This window comes from Heliangelus exortis, chromosome 1, assembly GCF_036169615.1.
Source record: "Heliangelus exortis chromosome 1, bHelExo1.hap1, whole genome shotgun sequence".
Taxonomy (NCBI): Eukaryota; Metazoa; Chordata; class Aves; order Apodiformes; family Trochilidae; genus Heliangelus; species Heliangelus exortis.
The window spans coordinates 115,069,811-115,086,976 of NC_092422.1; positions in this window are offsets into that span (position 1 = coordinate 115,069,811).

The following is a 17,166-nucleotide window of genomic DNA, read 5'->3' on the forward strand; positions in this document are numbered from 1 at the left end:
CTGCAGCTTTGTCACATTGTTTTTTACACACTAGCCCCTGCCAGATCCAGCCACATTCAATCTACAGGATGGCTGGTACTTGCTAAATGAGCAGCTATTCAATATTTCTTTTTCTGTTCATTATTCACTCTGTGGCCTTACATCTTGTTTATCATACACTAAGCCCCTCATTGAACAAGGCAGAAATCCTGCAATAAGAACAGCCCGTGACCATTTAAAGACTGAATTGTAATTCTGGTATTTCCTGACTTCTGTGCATTTCATTTCACTGTTACTTTAATCCATGTCTTTTGTGCGAAATTTCATTGCCCCTTTAAAGAAAAGTGGATAAACGAAGAAACTCCTTCCCAAACAACACATTGACGGACAGCAATAGACCATTTATCTTTTACAAACAAGCAACTTAGAGCTGTGGAAATAATTGATTTTTTTGTTTGCTAGCAAGTAAAAGTAAGTTACTTTTGGGTTGCCTTAAAAGGAATAAAAAAAAAAAAAAAAAAAAAAAAAAATCTAGTGTAAGTTCAAAAGGAAAAAGAATCAGATGAAACCCCCAAATTAATCCAAGTGGATGAATTGAAGTGCTGCACTGGGAATAGATTGGTCTGTTTCAGGATTTCTCACACTTTCAAAAATAAAGTTTTCCTGTTTTTTCAATATTTTTTATAAGACCAAAGTTTTACTTTGACCATCTTCCTACTTTCTTGAAGTTAATTCTATTTTCTTCTCCATACCTACCCCCAAAGATATTGTCACAATTTCCAGTTGAGTTTGTGATTGTTTCAATTGACTTAAAGTTGCATTTATGTAAAAAGCTGTTCAGAAAAAGGCAGAAAGGGGGGTTGGGTTGCCCATCTTCTGCTTTAAAGCAATTGACTGGGTAGAATTTCCTACTGCTTCTGCTCTCAACTCTTCATCATTATTTATAAACTAAGTGCATGAGTGTGGCTACACCTCACACAGAGTTAATAGCCTAAAGGCCACACGATGCAATGAATTAGTGTGATTACACAGTAGGGTAGGGCTGGGGGAAGACAGGCAGCAAACCCACAAGACTCAGCTCAGGTCTTACTGTGCATGGTTGGTGGCTCTCTTGGAGAATCAGGGTCTGAAGTACACAACTACTCAACAAAACAGGATATTGTAATTTATGTTGCAATAACCCATTAGTCACAGCTAAGGTCCTGTTGTGCCAACCACTCCACATGTAGAAACTCCCTGCCTGGACATGGTCTGGAAGCTGCTCAGGGCAGATCAAGGCTGAGAGGCACTCAGATCCACAGAGGAAGTCATGTGTCCAGGAGGAAACAGTATCAAAAAGCCCAGGCCCTTCTGCTTAGGATTCCCTATGCAATCACATAATCATCATGCTTGGAAAAGACCTCTAAGATCAGAATCCAACCATCAAGCCAGAAAAAAAACATTATGCCTGCTACAGCACATCCTGAAGTGCCACATATACATTTTTATTTTTTTTAATACAGCCAGGGATGGTGACTACATCACCTCCCTGGGCAGCCTATTCCAGTGCCTAACTACTCTTTTAGTAAATAAATTCTTCCTAATGGCTAATATAAATCTCCCCTGGCAACACCAGCCCCTTTCCTCCAGTTCTATAGTTATTTACTAGGGAGAAGAGAACAAAACACCCCTCACTACAATCTTTCAGGTAGTTGCAAGAGAGTGGTGAGGTCTCCCCTCAGCCTCTTCTTCTCTAGACTAAACAATCCCCAGTTCTCTCAGCCTCCCCTGACAGGACTTGTTCTCCAGACCCCTCAACAGCTTGGTTGCTTTTCTTTGGAAATGCTCCAGCAGCTCAGTGTCCTTCTTGTAATGAGGATCCCAGAACTGAACCAGTGCTGAATAGGGGTATGACTAATTCTCTTCTCCTACTGGCCACACTATTTCTGATACAGGTCAGGGTGCTATTGGACACCTTGGCCACACTGTTGGCTTATGTTCAGCTGGGTGTCAACCAGCACCCCCCAGGTCTCTTTATGCTGGGAAACTTTCCAACCACTCTTCCCCAAGCTTGTCATGTTGCATGGGTTTGTTGTGGCTGAAGTGCAACACCTGACACTTGGCCTTGCTCCATCAGTTCAACCTGTCCAGATGTCTCTGCAGAACCATCCCACCATTGAGCAGGTCAGCAATCCCACCTAACTTGGCATCATCTACAAACTTGCTGAGGAAACACGCAATCCCCTCATCTTGATCCTTGATAAGGGTACTGAACAAGACCAGCCCCAAAATTGCACCCTTGGGGTCACCACTGGTGACCCACTGCCAACTGGATTTAACCCCATTCATTACAACTCTCTGGGCCCAGCCATCCTATTTCACCTGTGCATGACTATTTACAAGGTACACTAAAATGATGAAATAAACAGCATTTCAGAAAAGGTTAACTGCAGCTCCAGTAAGCCAGTGCCCAGGAACAGCCATGGTTCTACTGTTCTTTATGCTGGCCTTGCCTTGTAAAACTTCACAGGAATGTTTGTTCCCAGTGGCTTAAATTCTGATCAATTATATTTTCTGTGCATCTTCAAACAGTTAAAAACTAAATCCACCTGCATACCAGACAGCAAATAACAAGTTCTTAGATAGCTGTAAATGCAAACATTATTGCTATTTTTAGTCACGATGCATGGGTGGGGAATGTTTATCAGTTTTCCCCCCAGACTCTGTTCAGAAAAATGCTCGGTGTCCCTCCTAAAATCATCAAGCACTTTAAAATACTGATGTATAAATGCAACCAATTCTCTACTGAGCATGGCAATAGAGCTAGATCCTGAAGAAAAGATAATACCAACAGTATTACTACTTCCATATTTAAGTTGACCTGTGTGATACTTCATATTTTTCTGCATCCTTTGTCTCCTATGCCAGGAAGGTTTATTAGCCTGGGCAGAAAGCTGTGTGAATGCCTGGGACCAGCACAGGCCTGGAAACAGCTGCATTACATTGGAATTGGAGGCATTAAGCTCTGTCAGACCCAAGCTGAACTGTGTAGATCCCATGTGGTTGCCCTTCCACCTAAGAAACCTGTTTTATCTCCAGTCTGTGTTGTCTGGGAATGAATTATTCAGCTTTAATCGATTTTGGGGTTTGGTTTGGTTTTTTTCTTTTTTTTTGGTCAAAGAGAAGTATCTTTTGTTTACAGTTTATCTGAAACACTGAATTTTCTTGCAAAGATGCTCTACCACAGATACCCACAAATACTTTCAGTCAATGTCATTTCATTTTTGTCCCTCCCCTATTTTCTTAGAATAATTAAGAGAAAGAGATGTCAATGAAAATGTCAAAGTACTTTGAGGTAAAAATAATTATTTTCTGACAAGCTGAAGCAGAAAATTTTGGATTCTTCACTTTGAGGGAGGAGAGGCTGGAGTTAAAGTATTTCATAAACCACTTGGGTCAAACAGAATACTCATTTTTACCAAATGAAGTACACAACTAAAAATCACATCCAGCTCCGTTTGAAATTTAGCATTTAGAGTGAAAATGTGTGTACACACTTCAGCTTTATGCATTGGTGCATGCTTCACCAACAACAAATTGAACAGAACAGGGCACAAAGACACTGTACTAAAATTGCACACTGCAGCCTCCAGTTTTGTACGTTCAGATATTTATGGATAGCTGCAGAGTTGTATGTGTGCTCATTTTTCACATGCAAATGGTCATTTGCACATCCAGGTAAGCCTTAAAAATTAAAGGCTTGTTTGAGCAGTGAAGAAATACAACTCCATGTAGTGAATAAAAGCATTTGGGCTTCATAGCAAAGAGAATGAAGAAATTCAGATGCATTATGGGATACACAAGAAATTGTTAAGAAAGAAGCTTGAAGAGATAAAAATTTGCAAAAGCATCCCTATGGGTTTGAAAATTTTCCTTCCGTAAAGAATGGCCTCAGAAACAGAGATAAGTAAAACAGCATTACCCAGCTGGTCATCTACATTTGGTTTCTCACAGGATCTCCTCATATAACTATGACCTCCTCCCCCCTCAAGCCGATAGAAATAACACCCTTAAGTCCCTTATACATCCGTAGTAACAGAACTACTATAGATTTTTGGCACTCATCTCTTCTCTCATACCACACAGGTTATGGAAAAGTGGGTGTCAGGCTTCATGAAACAAAGGCACCAGCATCCAAAAATAGCAGGTAGTACTCCCCTTGCAGTTTTGTCGAGGAGTCAAGAACCAGCTGGAATCTGAGGCCTTTTCCCTCCCTGTCTCCTTCTTCATCTCATTCACACATACTCCCTCAAAATACAAATACACACATATACCACCTTAGCTCCTTCTGAAGACAACATGATATCTAATTGACAGAGCTGTGACTATTTGACATCCAAGCTGATAACAGAACAGCACTTTTGAGCAACACTTGAACAATAGGCAAGAAATGTTGCTTCCATAAATGGGTGAATTTACAGCTTGCTGCTCAAGAAATAAATAAACCATTACCCATAAAGTATCATTTCTCTTTGAAGTATGTCACCTGTCACTAAAGGTTAAATAACTGTCAACTGCTATTGCAAGGCTGGCGAGGGTAGGTTACAGCTTTGCAATTTCTTAAGGCTTTAATGGGGGCTGTGAAGTTATAACCCTCCTACTTTAAGGAACATAACATCACCGACTGTCAGCAGTGGGAAATGGATCACATATGTACCTGTAACTGGGTCATGGTCTTATGATTTCATGGAAGAAATGGGTCAAAAACTAGTAGACAGCAATCAGCATGAAATAATGGGCCAACCTCTATGACTGGCAAGACAAGAAGCAACAGAGATGGGCTCCAGATGCGGGAGTCAGCTTGTACAAGAAGAACAAAGGCCCTCCTCTCTCTCTCTTCAAGACACAATCATGCTATTATCTTGTGCCTTTCTTTCCTGTCCATGAACCAGGAAAAACAGGCACCCCCTCAGAACCCTAGGGCACATCATGTCAAAAATGGAGAAAAAGGCTGATAGATCAGATCATCCAGTAAAGGAAGCATGGGCAGGTGGATAGAAGCCCAAAGAGCACATCAGTGAAGATGCAAAACCTACACAGTGTGTTGACAAGCCACTCAAGGAATAGATGGCATCTTCTCTTTTTCACCCCTGGCTGGTATTAAAACCTGTCCCTAAAGGTCACTTCTTTTCCTCTTCCTGCTGGCTCTGGAAGGAAGAGACTTGAAGTCCTGAGCCACATGCACATCCCAGTAGGGCAGGGAGCTTACTGATGGAATGGGAATAATCAGAAATCATGCCAGGCATTCAAACAGTGAACTGAAAAAATAAATGCTTCTAGAAATAAGACAACATGTGGATTTGGTAGCCTGCCATTTCCCACAGAGCCTGATAAGGACAGGGAACTGGACAGAAATCACTTGCAAAGTCTCCCAGGCATTGGTGAGAAGTGATGGCAACCTTGTCAGACAGGTGAATGCTGCTTGCCTTCTCCCTTCTGTAGGGAGCACACATGAATTTTCAAAAAAAAGTCACTATTACAAAAGAGAAGATAATCTATATACTTGATATGGGCAGAGATTGTGCCTACACGTATACAAGTCTCATGGCATGAGTACACACACATCTGTACTACAGAAGTTCCCTCACTCTGTAACTGATCAGCTCAGGTGGCCACCTCCCTGAAATCCTCTCCAGGAGTAAGAGACAGCATGAAAAGTTAGTCCTATCTTCCAGCTGGATAGTCATTAGCTTAACAAACATGGCAAAGTGGTCTGTTATTGCAGTTCTGTAGTACCTGTGATATTACCCTCTCAGACTGAGAAACATTCAATAATGCGTTCCATCTTTTGTTCTGAAAAGCAGTGTCTCAGTAAGAGCTCCCTTTCACTCTCTGGAGGACTGCTGAACATCCCAGAGAACTGCTAGATGTTCTTTGCCTCCATTTAAAAGGGAGTTACTGGAACTGAGAGTCTGACCTACAGATAACCACAGACTGACACCAGACCCCCAAGAATACTGAGAAGCAGAACTCTTTTCTTCAAACCTCTTCACTCAGCTGTTTTTCAAATTCAGTGTCCATATGGCTAATCAGCATGAAGGGCTTGCTGTGAAAGTAAAAGGATTGCCAGCATCCCAGAAGCAGACAGATATTCAATAACAGGAATAGCACTGTGATATCTAGCAACTTCAGAATCCATTTCCATCTCAAAACTCCAACAAAACCGGAAGTAATGGAAGCTGCATTCCCTATTATACCAGGGGAGAGAAAGGGGAATTTGTCCCAGTTTGCCAAAAGCACAAATCCTATTTGAATTTCTCATTTAAAGTTTCCCACTGGTTCTGAAAACTCCATGCCCGCTCCCAACCCTTGTGCCATTCTCCAGTAATCTATGAAGGTGAATAAAAAGAAGAAGCACAGGTTGTAAGTGCTACATCACCCTTTCTTATCCAGTAAAACCAACTCTTGCCCACAGGGTGGGTTCTCAACCTGCTAAGAGCCCTCCTTTGGGCTGGTAGCAAGAACTGCAGACAAACACTGTCAGACAGGTTTGCCACCCTCTCCACCCCCTGGTTTTACCTAGGAAGTTTTCTAGCTGTGTGTAGGCAGTTGCAGTGGGGCAGCACAAAGAGTAGCTCTGTATCTCTTAAGTCTCCTGATCTTAACAAAAAGATTAATAATTAATATGCCTTCCCCTGAGGAGCCATCTATGAAGCTTTTAAGAAACTAGACAGAGGACCTGAAGAAAGGGGGCTCACAGAACAATTCTTTATCTTAAAACCTTTAAAATTGGTAGTGCTCTCAAGTTCAGACAAATTTACATATGACTTAAGTAATTTGCCCTTAAAGAGACCAAGTAATAAATTGCCCAAGCCACAGACAGCATCACCCAACTGCAGAGTTAGAATAATATTCTGTTCTCTGTCACTTCTCATAGACCAGTGGATGTGGCAGCATAAAAGCATGCATTTCAATGTAACAAGCTCTGTATTCTTAAAGAGATTTGTTCTCTCTCTTCAGAAACCCTTCCACTACCACCCAGCTGGAGAGAAATCCACATGCAAGTATTTGGCACCTTTCCTCTCACTTGACAGCCAAGAGAAATCCAGAGGCCAGTTTCCTCAGCACCCTGACAACTCTACAGGGATGGGATATTCATTTCCATTCCCATGCCAGATGACAAGTTATAAATTGTGTTAAATCCTACCATCCCTTGTTTATCTACCATGACAGTCTTCTCTGGCTCTTGTGTGGCTAGGAGCCCAGAGGGCATGCATGACCTTTTTCAAGCTGTTTTAAGTTGTCATAAGCTCTTCTGCCCCCCTTTCTATTTTCCATCATTTTATTCATGGTCTGGCCTTCTCCCTCTCCCTCTATTGCTCCAACATCCCTTTATTGCAGTCTTCCTAGAACTTTATCTTCTCTTGCCTCCCTGTCCATGAATTACAGCCTCTTTCCTCTCTTTTCCTCTTCTTGTTCCCTTTGATGGTTTGTCTTTTATTTCTCTCCTCCATTTGTTGAGCAGGCCAAGCTTTCACTCAGAAACTCCATTAACCCAGGCCTCCTCTGACTTGCTTCAGTGCTGAAAATAGATGAAAACTGGGCTCTCTCCTCACTACCTCCTCCCTTTCCTGCTTTCATTTATCTTTGGTCCCTCATGCTTTCTACCTCTCTCCCCTTTTTCTCTTCAGGCACACCATTGTACCTGGTCCTTTATCTACTGTCATTTTTTTAAGCTGTTTTGCTCATCTTCCAATGTCCCATCAGCACTCTCTGAAAATTAAAGTCAGAGATGAGTCCTTTGCAGCTGCCCTAGTGCCAAGTCAAACCAAACATCACTTGCATCCAGAAATTTCCTTTCAGGACCACCTCACAGGGTAAACTAAGATGTCTTGCATTTCTTGCCAAGGCCCAAGTTGCTAAGCTAGATACAGAATTATTTATAGAGACAGGTTGTGGGGATGTTATTGAGATGATGGCTCAACACCTCAGAGCCAGCCTCTCCAATATTCCAGGTGGTAATGAATAAAAACCAGGGGGTGGATGGGAGACATGGCAAATCCTATAGTTGGGATTTTGTTTCCAACAGTGAGATTTGACTAATTTTCCCTCTCACACAGATAAAAGAAACAAGGGGTGTGAGAATATTTGATCTTGAGAAATACGGGAAGCTGTATTATGGTAAACATGAAAACCATCTGATTCTTTGAATTTCTGAGTGTCAAAGCTGTTTAACACAACACTTGGGCAGCTCACTAGTGAGTGCTGAAACTTGCGGGTCTGTGTTTAGTTGTTTATTATACAGCAAGACAGAGGAGAATATGGACTATTACAAAACTCAAGAAGAGACTTTAGGATTGCAATGCCTCTGATAACCCTCATTGTACAGCTGCAAAAGGAACATTTTGGAAGTAATGTGAAGATGCCAATATGTCAAGAAGGTCATCACAAGTGCAAGGAAGACAACAACCAATTCTGCAAGATGATGCTCATACTGAAATGAGGCAATCCCACCTTTAGCAATGCAGTGCCAACACCCACAAGAACACACCAGGGTTAGGTAGCTTACTGCAGATACTTGGTGTGAGGAACGACTGAAATGCTATGGTCACCTAAGGCAGACAAAAATCTGGGAACCATGGATGAGGAGAGCACTTCATCCTATACAGGGCACAACAAAAATTACATCTCAGCAACAAGATAGTGGACTTCATGCATGTAATTTCCTTATGAGTTATAGGACTGTGTTAAGAACCATAAAACATCTGCAACGACTGGATCAAGTCCAGCTTCTTCAGAATCTCTCTGGTTCTTGGTAAAAATACAATCTGAAGCTTTCACCAGGGTTGGGTCTTCTCCCAAGAAGACATGTGGCACCCAAACCAGAAGACCTCACTTTGCAGCTTCTTTCTGTGGCATAATTTCAAATAGCCATCCATTTGGTCATTTTTATAGAACAGAGGACAAAACCTTTTAATCACCTAGTTTCAACACTTACAGCTGTAATCAGCCAATGTGTTCAAACAGTGAATGAAGTAAACAGCCACCCACAGGAAATGGTTTCCTAAATTTCCTTTTGTTAGGGACAAAAAGGCACAGTGCCAGAAATAAGACATATGGAAGTCTAGCTATCATACCAAATAGAGAAGCAGCACAGAAAAAGAATGGGATCATAACTCAACAGGCATTTCTGATGGGAAAATGTGGAGAAATGACAAAAAGGGAAATCAATAGGATATTGTATTACCTGACTATAAAGTACTCAAGAAGGATAGACAGGGGCCAAGTTTTCTTCCAGAATAACTCCAATGACTTCAGTAGAGTTATTGCAGTAAAGACACTGGTCCTCTAACGCAGAGACCATTAGAGCAGCACTAGACTCTGCTCCAGCAGTACCGAATGATATGACATCACTGCAGGCACAGACTTAATTTGGCATCTGTCTTGATAAAAATACCAAGCTGTAAACATACTTGAAAGTTTAATACAAGCTTTCTGTTCAAAAAAGGTACATATTCCACGACGACAAAGGAAATCAAAGAGGAAAGGAAGTCTAACACAACAGCTACCTGATCAGTTGCAACAAGACAAAAGTTAAAAGAAACGATTTTTGTATAACTGCTTCTTGAAACTGCCTGTTCTAGGCTATGAAGAGAATTGAAAATTGTTTTTCCGTTAATTCAGACAAGTTAAAATAAAAGTAATTACCAACAAGCTAATGTATATCAGTGACCAGAATATCACCCAGTTCATGTTCTTAAAATGGCAATCAGAAAAAAAAAAATAAATCTAAGAATCTTTTAAATGCACAAGGTAGTATCCCTTAATCAGAAATCAGCAACCCATTACACCTTAAGTGCAGCATAATGCACGGTAACTCCTAGACCATTTTTTTCCTGTATCTGCTAATGATTTGTAAAACTAAGTTTTGGGATGTCACAAGGCACGTCTAGTTTACACTGTAGGACAAGACAACCCTCCTGAGGTCTCTGGGTGCACCCACACCACAGGAGCAGATCAATCCCCTGAAGACAAATGGAAGGTAACACAGAGTAGAACACAGTCTGAACCATCCACACACTGACAGCTGCAGCAAGCACCAGTTGCAAGCACTCAGGGAAGAGACCTGGTGTCATTGGGGAAAGCTCAATGAGAGCCTGATCAATATGCACGGGCAGCAGAGGAGAGTGAGAGGAAGTAAAGAAAATGCCTGCTTGATGAATGCACCCCAGCACATTCGAGCTCCACCATATTAATTGGAGGTATGCTCTCATTTACAATGCTATGTTTGGTTCCAGCCAACAATCCCCCCTGGCACTCCACCCTGTGGTACCATACAGCTAAACCATCAGGGATCAAAAAGACAGACAAATACAATTACTGCCTGCATGAGGCCACAGATGCTTCCAAGGACAAAGTTAAGTTTCATCCTGGCAGGGCAGATGCCTTTGCTATGGAAGATGACTTAAGGACTCCCTAGGGCCTCCTCTATAAATGCAAGCTGAATCTTGAGTCATAACATCCCTAATAAAAATACTAAATTCCCACTCAAAGATTATCAAATAAGAAAGGCAAGTGATTCCAGCATTCGTTAACAGAGCTTCTAACACATGGAATCAGCTGAGGCCTGATCAGTGGCAGTGGGGCTACACAGTCTGTATCGACCCACAGAGGCAAGATACCATCTGTGTCTCTGCAGATCTTCATCCCTTTTTCCAAAGCACCAAGCACACCTTCCTAGTAAGTGCCCACATGGGAGATGGCCTCTGCTTGGTTCAGCTAAGCAAAATGTGTCCAGTTTGGGAGCCTACATCTCTGCCAAAGCAAATGCCAGCAGCAGTGCTTGGACAGCATATGTGAAAAATACACTGACAGCTCCCAGCCAGCCAACTGCCCATGCTGGCCCTTGTTCTTCACAATTTCATCTATCAGAACACAAGTACCACTAGCCTGCCCAAGATCTGCCACCCACCCAGCACTGCCTACCAACTGATCTCAGTGACTGTGAAGAACACTGGAGGACAAAGGAGGCGCAATGCAATGTGCAGAGCTTGACTGTATCCTGCTAAGATCTGGAGATCACAGCAAGCCTGGACAGTCCATGAAATAAAGTTCTTTAGATGGAAAAAACTCTTCTCCACTTGTTTCTGATAAGACTGGAAAAAAGAAAACATCCTCCTCAGGACTGAAAATGATCTTTTGACCTCCTAAGTATGACACTTGTTTTCAGCACTGCTGCATCTTCTTTTTGCTTAGTGATATCCTCTGAATCAAGCCTGCTGCCATAGAAGAAATTGCTGCAGCTGTAAATAGTGATGAACATTGAATATTCTTTACAATTTCTGGAAGTGTCTCATGTCACGCCCACAACTGCACTCTAATTATCAAATTAGGAAGCAGGAAGAAGAGCACATGGCTTATTGTGTCCAGCCAGATCTTCCATACAGCACTTTAACTCTCAATGTCAAACAAATTGGCAAGATCAAAATTACTCACAGAAGATCTTTGAATATCCTCAAATAGCCAATAAATTGAGGGAGGGCACGAAATGAAGATGTTTCGCTTATCAGCAATTCAGGAAACAGGAACGGGAAGCTGAGTTTGCCAGACAGCTTCTAAAAATTGTTGAATTTCCAACCATAACAAGTATGTGAATTTGACTGAGAACTGCAGACTACCTCTGAAGTTTAGTGAATACAAACAGACTTAAATATGGTCAAATTTAAAGAGAGGATGCTTTCCAAACTGCCATGATTTTTCACCCTCTCATTATCTCTAAATTGTTTACTCCATAGTACCTCCATGTTATTGCTGCTGACAACATAGTCAAGTGTATAATCCCAAAGAAATAGCTTGTTCAAGACAGACTCTGATTGCACACAACCTAAAGTTTGGTTTACTTTCTCTTGCTCCTCAGACAAACCCACTGACCCATTAATTTTCTCAAACATTTTTGGTAAGACCTTGAAGTTTTTGGCTTTCCATTTTTGTCTTATCTTCAAGCCATTTTTAAAAATTCAGTGTTTTCAAGAGAGGACATTGAATATGCATTGAAGCCTTCTGGTTTCTTTTTTGAGGTGCTCATATTAGATGAACATCTAAAAAAGTTCTGGGAAAGTGTTTTAACTTTATGCGTACTTTTCACCAGTTTGTCAGAAGTCTCTTCCTAGTATCTCCCCTCACCTCTTACTCATTTCTGAAAAGAAGAGGAAAAGTTATTTCTGCAGGAATTACTTCAACTGGAATAAGGAGATCCAAGAGAAAGCACTAATAAAAAGTTGTTTCTCTTTTCTGGGATATGAGACAAACCAAAGTTCATGACAAAGCCCTCTGATGACTAATTCCTTTTGTTGCAATAAATGCTGACAGCTCTTCACCCACACACAGACACACACTTGATCTCATTAGATACTTCTCAGATGTTTATTCTAACTGAATATTTCAGAAGAGCTGTACACCCCAGCTGACAGGCAATACAGAAGGCAGAGTAGTTCACCAGTCACACACACCAAGCTGCTTTCCTGTAGTAAGGACAGAGAAAATTGCCCTTCATGTTATCATGATAACATGACCATTCCCAATACAATTTCATTACCACTAATTATTTGGTCAAGTCCTACTGACTATTTGGGGAAAAAAAAAAAAAAAAAAAGGTATGCATCAATACCACTTGCCAATGCCCCTTTTCTCTGCATGCATGTACTCATAGCTTCCCAGTCTGTGACAGTGAATTTCCCATTTACTCACCAAAATTCTCATATATATGTAAAAGTTTCTTGTACATCAACGTACACACCTCACAAATCATAGCATAACATTTATTATATCCAAGTTATTAAAATGCTGCCCACTATCTTAAATAAGTATGCAGCTTTTTATAGATGACCAGGTCAATTGTGATTTTATTTTCTCTCTCCCCACCCTCACATGTAAATTTTTCAAAGTCTGACTTGAAACCACTAAAAGGATTCTCCTCTTTAAAGAATGAGGGCTCATCACCTTTGGATAATTAAGCTTCTTTAAGGGGGCTCAGGGTAGGTAAGCAGCCTCATGGAATGGCCCATAATCATTAGTCACTACTAAAAACTTTGCCTATATTATACATAACATGAAATAGCTAGGAATACAAGGAATACAAGTAGGAATTCAAGCCATAAAGCCTTCTTTGTGTGACTGAGAAGCCTCAGAAGTGCTTTGAAAGGCTGGAAGGAAGAGAAATTATTTTAACAAAAGAACAAAAAAAAAAAAGAAACTTGAAAGAGAACAGAAGTTCAGAAGTGTGTGGGGGTGGGAGAAGTCTTCAGTGTTAGGAACACCAAAGAGATCTCTAACTCAAAGCTACTAGAATAGCTTAAACAAGGTGAGGTGGCTGTGGCTTGGTATTCTCACTCAGGCAGCAGCCGTGGTTTGTTGCCCAGAGGACTGCACTGTGGATCTAACTGGACTGTGGTTTAATTTGCAGAGGATCTAGATAAGACTTTCTCCCTATATCCCAACAAGAGCAGTTCAGCTTCCAGAAGGATACGGAACTGTGCTTTTGTGCCATAGCTTGCTGGCAAGGAACCACACCCTAGGCCTTCTAATGAGCACAGGCAAAGAGACACAGAATTATAGAGGGATTTGGGTTGGAAGGGACCTTCAAGATGATCTAGCTCCAACCCCCCTGCCATCGGCAGGGACACCTCCCACACCGGACCAGGTTGCTCAAAGCCCCATCCAGGCTGTCCTTGAACACTTCCAGGGATGGGGCAACCACAACCTCTCTGGGCAAACTGTGCCAGTGTCTCACCACCCTCATTGTGAAGAATTTCTTCCCAACATCTTACCTAAAACCACCCTGTTCCAGTTTAAAGCCATCACCCCTTGTCCTATCTCTATGCATGAGCTTCCCTCCTGTGCCAGGAGAGAAGCTCACAGGTAACCACCAAAGGACTGAGAAAGGGGCCAGGATCTACCTGACTGCAACCACACCACAGCTTGAAATTCTAATCTCTTCCCCATTCCCTGGGGTAGCTTATGAGCCATTTTGGTTAGTGAACATTGGCTCCTAAAATTAATGAGCGTGTCTGTTTTCAACATACGGTCAATTGCTGATTGTTCTGATGTGGTGAGCAAGGCTGCTGAATACCACCCACAGATAAAGAAAAAGCTGGGCTTTCCTGCTGCACATTGAGAAAAGGAAAAACAGCAAAAAAATCCTAAGCCAAATGCCAAAAGTACAGCAGGCGGACTCTGCACCCTGCAAAAATGCACTTAATAAAGACTTAATAGGGACTCGAACTATGAAAATGTCTTCTACTGTAGCTAAAGTCTTACTGAACACTTAAATCTGGTCATGTCTTTCTGGGACAAAACCAGATACCAGGTTCTACAGCCCACAGAACACCAAATAACAGCTATGAAAAGGCATCTCCTGTTCTGCTCACTCATGGGAATAGGTAACAACATCAAAATTGTCTCACACCAGTCAACCTGTCCTCTCGTGCAGTAGCATGAGATATCAGTTTATGAATCCACTTCAGACCAATGCACACCCAGCTGCCTGATTCCCCAGGGAAGTGTCTCAGCACAGCTGGAGGCAGAACACACACACACACACACACACAGCCATTTCACAAAGCCACCACATCCACTACCTGCACAACTATGTTAGACAGCAGGTGCAGCTAGTCAACCCAAAATGTCAAGTAATAAAAGTACAGACTAAAAATAAAAAGGCCAAACACCCCTTTTCAGTCATAAGATATGCTGCCCACCAGTAAATTAAAATTTTTATACCAATGCAGACATTGCATGGGCCTGCTATTTATTTACAGCCATGTGTTCACCTCATGAAAAATAAATGAAGATCTAAGTAGCATTAATAGTGTTTATGAGACCATCACCTGGACAGATATTCGTTTTATGGTTCTAATGAAATAACACAGAAAGACATACAGAGAAACAATTGCCTTCTTAAAAGAAAAAAACCCTGGTCTGTATTCCTGAACCCCCCCTCCCCGACCCAAATCCTTGATGTCCCAAAACGGAAAGAAAATACACTCTGACAGAACCAACAAACTAAGAGTACCCTTCATTTAACAACAAAGCATCTGCCAACCTTTTTATACATCTGTCATGCATATATCAGACTGTGCTCACAGGAGAGGGGAGATGAACAGAAACAGAGTAGGAGGCAGCTGGTAAAAGATTAGGAAAAGCAGATAGCAGGGGAGGGTGGTGGAGCAGAGGACAAACAAGAGAGATGGAAAAAGAGAGAAAGAGGGGAAGGAAGGAAAGGGAGACAGCATTTGATAGATCACCAAGTCTATTAAATCAGCTGCAGGGCTCTCATGATCTCTAAACGAACAGAGTTTTGCCTTTGTTGTTTATCATACCAGCAGAACCATTTGATCAAATTACAGTTCTTCAATTGATCACTCCATATCAGTAATCTTTGACTTCTCTACGGACCAGCCAGCTTTTCTTACAAAGGCAAGCTTTGATGGCTAGGAATGTTTTCCTGACATTTTTCAGCTGGAGCAAATCAGTGTAAGAGTTGAATTGCTTTAGTTGACATTTTGCAGGGAGAGCAGCACGGCAGGTACCACTGCAAGTCCTTGATAGCAATGAAAGGGCAGCTAAGAAGAGACAAACACACTTGGGTATACAACATGCAATCTTTTCAACTAAGCAGAGCTGAAGGCTACTTCAGATAAAACACACCTGCACCCTCACTCCACTTATCCATTCTTTTCAAGCTGTCCTGCTCACATGCCAAAAGTTGCTGCTTTTCCAAGTAATACTGAGGATACAACTGCTTTACTCTGGAGTAAAGAAAAAATAGAGTGCAATAGTGCTAGAGCATAGGAAACAACTGCAGGCAGGACCCCATTGTATTAGGTGCTGCACAAAGGGAGAGTTTGTCCTGCCTGAGAGATCTGATATCCATATGCAAAGTCAGAGCTAAGAGATGGATACAGGGATGGTAAGTACAGATACAAAAAGAATATTTTGAGAAGTTTGAGACACACTGAATAAAGTGATGAGGAAACTGATGATGAGGAAAGGCTGAGGAAACTGATTCTGTTCAGCCTTGAGAAGAGAAGGCTTAGAGGAGACCTTATTACAATGTTCCTGTACTTTAAAGGGCAGCTACAAAGAAGATGGAGATGCTCAGTTTACAAGGAGTCACATGGGCAAGACAAGGAGCAGTGGACACAAGTTACTCCTGGGGAGATCTCATTTGAACATAAGAGGAAAAATTTTCATTCTGAGGTGAAATATCAGTCAGATATTGGAATGGTCTCCCAGAGGAAGTGGTAGATTCCCCCACTTTGGAAAGTTTTAAGTCTCAGCTCGACAGGGTGCTGGGAAATATCATGTAAACAATAATATTAGAAGGGTTGGACCGGATGACCATTGTGATCCCTTCCCAACCTGACATTCTATGATTCTATGAAATACCAATCTAAAAAAGCAATTAAACTAATTCTAATTTAGCAGGAACCAAACCCAAACTGTTACTTTAATGAGTTTTAAGCTCAAAGCTTAAGTATTTAAGCCTTCTTTCATTTCTTCCTAGCTTATTTGTTGTCTCACTTCTGAGCATTCAGGTTTGGGGATTTGTTTTTGGTAGCACCACAGTAAGAAAATTTCAGAAGAGATCTGAAGGGGAAAAAAAAAAAAAACAGTGTCAACTCTGCCTGCTTGTACAGAGAACTCTGAATTCTCTTCTTTCCAGAGGAAAGGATGAAAGCACACAGAAAACCATTAAGTAATTATATATCAACACTACAAATGCTGAATGAAACAAAATAGACTGCTTTACCTGCAGCAAGGATTTCAAACTGTCTGAAGTCAGCAGCTCTGAATTGACAGAGAGGGGACTGTGGGGAAGATAAGCAGAGTATACTAGACATCAGCAACTCTTCACCTTATGCATTGACCATTGGTGGTTACCAGGCAGCAGGAGCTAGAAAAGGCTCATCTGTGTTCTGAGTTCATCTAAGCCAAGCTAAACCTAGGCCACTTTCAAATACTTTTTGTCCATTACCTTGCCATCGTTCCAAGTCCAATAAACATAATTTTTGTCAGGCTAGAACACTGACCTTGCTGTATCTGTCTTCATTTCTAGTAGCTGACAAGTGGGCAGACAAAATTGATGTCAAAAAAACCCAAAACCAAACCAAACAAACAAAAAACCAAAACCACAAACAAACAAAACCA